The sequence below is a fragment of the Psammomys obesus genome, unplaced genomic scaffold (assembly GCF_907164565.1).
Source record: "Psammomys obesus unplaced genomic scaffold, mPsaObe1.curated_primary_1811, whole genome shotgun sequence".
Lineage (NCBI taxonomy): Eukaryota > Metazoa > Chordata > Mammalia > Rodentia > Muridae > Psammomys > Psammomys obesus.
In genome coordinates, this window is record NW_026596117.1 from 6,602,771 (window position 1) to 6,607,667 (window position 4,897).

Consider the following 4,897-nt stretch of genomic DNA (forward strand, 5'->3'; position numbering starts at 1 on the left):
ATAAAAAAATAATAAAAAAGAAAGAAAAAGAAATAAAAAAATAAATCATGTAGGATCATATACACAAATTCTCATATAGGGACTGATTGGCACATCTAGAGATGACTTGCAATTTGCTCCTTGTATACCAATAGTCAATTGTATGTTTACTTCTTCTCGACATTGGAGAGTATTGCCAGGATTGGAGGCAATGATTGGGAGGCATCAAACCTGTCAGCAGTCACTTTACCTCATGTTGCTTTTACCTTTTCTTCTGTCCAGTGGGACTGCTGTATTCACAAATGTATTTTTGACTCATCTTTCCACTTGTTTGCTATCTCTTCCGGCCTACTGCTGTCAAAATGAGCAAGTTATTTAAACTCACTAAAGTGGTGCTAGTTCCAGCAGGACACTATTCTGGACGCAAAACCGGCATCATGAAAAACATTGATGATGGCACCTCAGACCACCCTTACAGACATGCCTTGGTGACTGTAATCCACCGTTATTCCTGCAAAAGTGACAGCTGCCATGGGCAAGAAAAAATCGCCAAGAGATCAAAGATCAAGTCCTTTGTGAAAGTTTATAACAACGATCACCTCATGCCCACAAGGTACTTTGCGGACATCCCCTTAGACAAAACTGTCATCAACAAGGATGTCGGTTAGTGAGCCAGCTCTGAAATGCAAGGCCAGGCAAGAAGCTTAGGTCATGTTTGAGGAAAGATACAAGACAGGGAAGAACGCATGATTTTCCCAGAAGCTTTAATTTTAGGTATATTTTCTTTTATATCATTAAAAATGCAAAAGAAGCAAAATATCTAGTCTCAGGGGTCTTTTTTGAGACTGATACTCCAACCAAGGACTATGCATGGAGATAACCTAGAACCCCTGCACGGGTGTAACCAATGGCAGCTCAGTATCCAAGTGGGGGTCCTAGTAAGGGGAACAAGGACTGTCTCTGACATGAACTCATTTAATCACCTCCCGCTGAGGGGGGAGCAGCCTTGCTAGGCCACAAAGGAAGAGCATGCAGATGAGAGTTGATAGGCTAGGGTCAGATAGAAGGGGATGAGGATTTTCCTATCAGTGGACTTGGAGAGGGGTTTGGGAGGAGATGAAGGAGGAAGAGTGGGAATGGGAGGGAATTAGAGAGAGGGCTAGTTCTGGGGAATTAGCTGGGATGCAAAGTGAATAAACTGTACTTAATATAAAAATTAAAATTAGAAAATATTTGAAAACAAACAAAAATGAACACAAAGCAAAACAAAAAATCTTCCTTCTCAATCTATTTCTCAGTATGTTCCCAAACTTTGTTCCTCCCATGTTCTTTTTTCTTTTTTAATTTGCATTTTAATGTGTGCGTGCATATGAAAGAGAGAAAAACAGAGACAGACAGAGAGGGGGAGAGAGGACAAATTAACAGAATTGCATTGGTCTCTCCTACCTTGTAGGGGCTCTAGAAATCAAGTTCCCATGTCCAGACTTGCAGGGCAGGCACTTTTACTCTTTGATCCATCTTTCTAGCCCTTTCTAGATCCTTCTTTCTTACCTGCTACCTTTTCTTCTAACAAATGTAACCAAATAATGCTGTTACCTAAGTCTTTTAATTCCTTTGAAATCTGTTTCATATTTTTTGATAGATACTAGAAGGAAAAAACAAAACCAAACCAAACAATAAACACAAAACACTTGCCATGAAATTCATCTTTTATTTTATTTTATTTTTTTTGTATTTTATTTTTTTCTCATCAGTTACATTTTATTAACTATGTACCCCAGCCGTGTCCCGATCCCTCATTCCCTCCCAGTCCCTCCCTCCCTCCCTCCTCTCCACCGTGCCCCTTGCCAAGTCCACTGATAGGGGGGACCTCCTCCCCATTCATCTGATCCTGTTTTATCAGGTATCCTCAGGACTGGCTGCAAAGCTCTCCTCTGTGGCCTAACAGGACTGTTCCTCCCTTGGGGGGTGGGGAGGCCAAAGAGCCAGCCATTGAGTTCCTGTTAGAAATAGTCCTTGTTCCCCTCACTATGGGAAACCAATTGGTTACTGAGCTACCACAGGCTACATCTGAGCAGAGGTTCTAGGTTACATTCATACATGGTCCTTGGTTGCATGTCAGTCTCAGAAAAGACCCTGTGCCCAGATATCTTTGGTCCTTGTGGAGCTCCTATTCTTTCCTCATCAGTCTAACTCCCCTTCTTTCTTATGATTCCCTGCACCCTGCCAAAGGTTTGGTCACGAGTCTTTGCTTTGAAAACACTGCTAGTTAGAGTCTTTCCAATGCGCTCAGTAGACTCCTGTCAATGTTCAATGCGTATCCCATCTGTCTTTCAAAACGAGGATTGATAATCTTACCCCATGTCCGCTCTCTTGATTATCTTTTTTAGGTGTATAGATTTCATTATGTTTATTATATCTTATAGGTCTATATAAGTGAGTATATACCGTGTTTGCCTTTCTCCTTCTGGGATATTTCACTCAAGATGATCTTTTCTAGATTCCACCATTTGCCTGCAAATTTCATGATTTCCTCCTTTTTGATTGCTGAATAGTATTCCATTGTGTAAAAATACCACAATTTCTGTACCCATTCCTCTGTTGATGGACATCTGGGTTGTTTCCAGGTTCTGGCTATTACAAATAAAGCTGCTATAAACATGGTTGAGCAAATATCCCTTTTGTGTACTTGAGCAAACTTTGGGTATATACCTAGCAGTGGTATAGCTGGGTCTTGAGGAAGCACTATTCCTAATTGTCTTAGAAAGCGCCAGATAGATTTCCATCTTTTTTATTATTATTATTAATTGCTCAGTTGTCATTTACTGGCCCAGTCAACAAGTCAAAACTATTTCTTTAACAACATGTCAAAACTTAAGTTTGAACATTCAAATAAAAAATTAATTTCAATTCCTATTGTTGTACTTACTAGGAGATTAAATAAACAAAAATGAGTTATCCTTGGATAGTACATTAATGACTTTCTATTCTTTTTTATTTTTTTAATTTTTATTATTAGTTACATTTTATTACTTCTGTATCCCAGCTGTATCCTGCTAGTTCATTGCCTCCTAATCTCACCTGCCCTCCCTCATCTCCTCCCTGCCCCTTTCCAAGTCCACAGATTGGGTAGGACCTCCTCCCCTTTCATCTGACCCTGTTTTATCAGGTATCTTCAGGACTGGCTTCAAAGTCCTCCTCTGTAGCCTAGCAGGACTGCTCCTCCCTTGGGAGGTGGGGTGGTCAAAGAGCCTGCCATTGAGTTCCTGTCAGAGATAGTTCCTGTTCCCCTTACTATGGGAAACCAATTGGTTACTGAGCTACCAAAGCTATATCCGAACAGAGGTTCTAGGTTATGTTCCTGTATGGTCCTTGGTGGAGTATCAGTCTCAGAAAAGACCTCTGTGCCCAGATATATTTGGTACTTGTGGAGCTCTTATCCTTTCCATGGCATACTAACTCTCCCTTCTTTCATATGATTCCCTGCACTCTGCCGAAGGTTTGGTTATGAGTTTTAGTATCTGCTTTGATACACTGCTAGGTAGAGTCCTATTCTTGGCAGAAGGATATTGACTTATTATTATTATTTTTTAGATAAAAGAAACTATGAAACTTGCCTAGAATAACTTTTCTGCCATTCTCAGTACAAATATTTTTAATGTCGCTTATATGTCCCTCTCCTAAAGTCTGAGGTCACTAAGATTTATTCATAATTCTAGTCTTGATTTAAAATCGAGACTATAAAATATGGATTAATAAATCAACTTATATTTGTCTTGAGGCTTTAGGAAATTTGTTAAGCATACTTTTTTTGGATGCTGTTTAGCACAGCTATTATGATGTGATAATGTATATGCAAAATTTTCCAAAAGAATCTTAGTTATTATAATTATAAATGTGCATGTAGTACACAAACATATACATTTGCACATGTATGAGATATGTTTTTTTTGTCTCTTTCATTCTCTGTCTATTCTAAAAGAGCAGAGACTCTGAGCCCAAGCTAATGTTTGCCTTGCAGCACTGGACATGGTTCAGAAAGCATGCCCTTCTGCCTTGCTCCCAGGCCTTTGCCCTTAGAGGCTAATGTAGAAATCTCACTTAGTGTCTAGAAGATCATGAGGTCATCATGAGAGTGATAGTAGTTCAAAACTTGAGTGTTCTTTGAGGCTGCAAGCCAGTGAGTGCTGCACCGATAGAAACAAGAAAATCCAGATCAAACCACTCATACATATGCCCTTATGACCCTTCTTACTCACCTCTACAAACATGTAGCTATTTTCTGTTAAAATATTCTAATCTTGCTATTAGAAAGGTCATTGGCAGATATTTTATTTGATGTGTTCAAAGTAATTTCTGTGGTGATATTTCAAACTGGATCTTCTTAAATTCAGCCCTGGTATGGACTATATTTTAGGATAATAGCAGAAGAATGAAACAAAGGTTCCTGGCACTGAAAGACTACATCCTAATTTGATGCGTTTGCAATGCTCTTCATCCAGAGTATTTTTAACCCAGTCTTCCCAAACATACTCTTTCACTGGTGACAGATATTAAGATGGCTCTGGAGAATTCTCTGGATATTTCTATTATGGTTCCAAGCTAATAGATTTGAAACTCTCTAATCACATGCATTTCTGCAATAAAAATATCTGTATTAGTAATAAAATATCAAATTTTATTTTTCATGGTTAGTAATATGGCTCTTGCTGGTAATGACAGACAATTGCCTCCCAGCCTAGCAATCTGAGTTTATTGTCTAAATCCCACATGCATGTTAGAAAGAGAGAACCAATATCACAGTTTGTCCTATGACCTACCTGTGTGAATGATGGCATGCACACACACACACACACACACACACACACACACACACACACGCACATACACACACACACAAATAAATAAATATAAAAAT

General features: G+C 39.0%; 1 pseudogene; it reads left to right on the plus strand.

Annotated features, from left to right (window-relative positions):
- Positions 1-341: 341 nt before the first annotated feature.
- On the plus strand, positions 342-747 carry LOC129692702 (60S ribosomal protein L27-like; annotated as a pseudogene).
- The last annotated feature ends 4,150 nt before the right edge of the window (positions 748-4,897 follow it).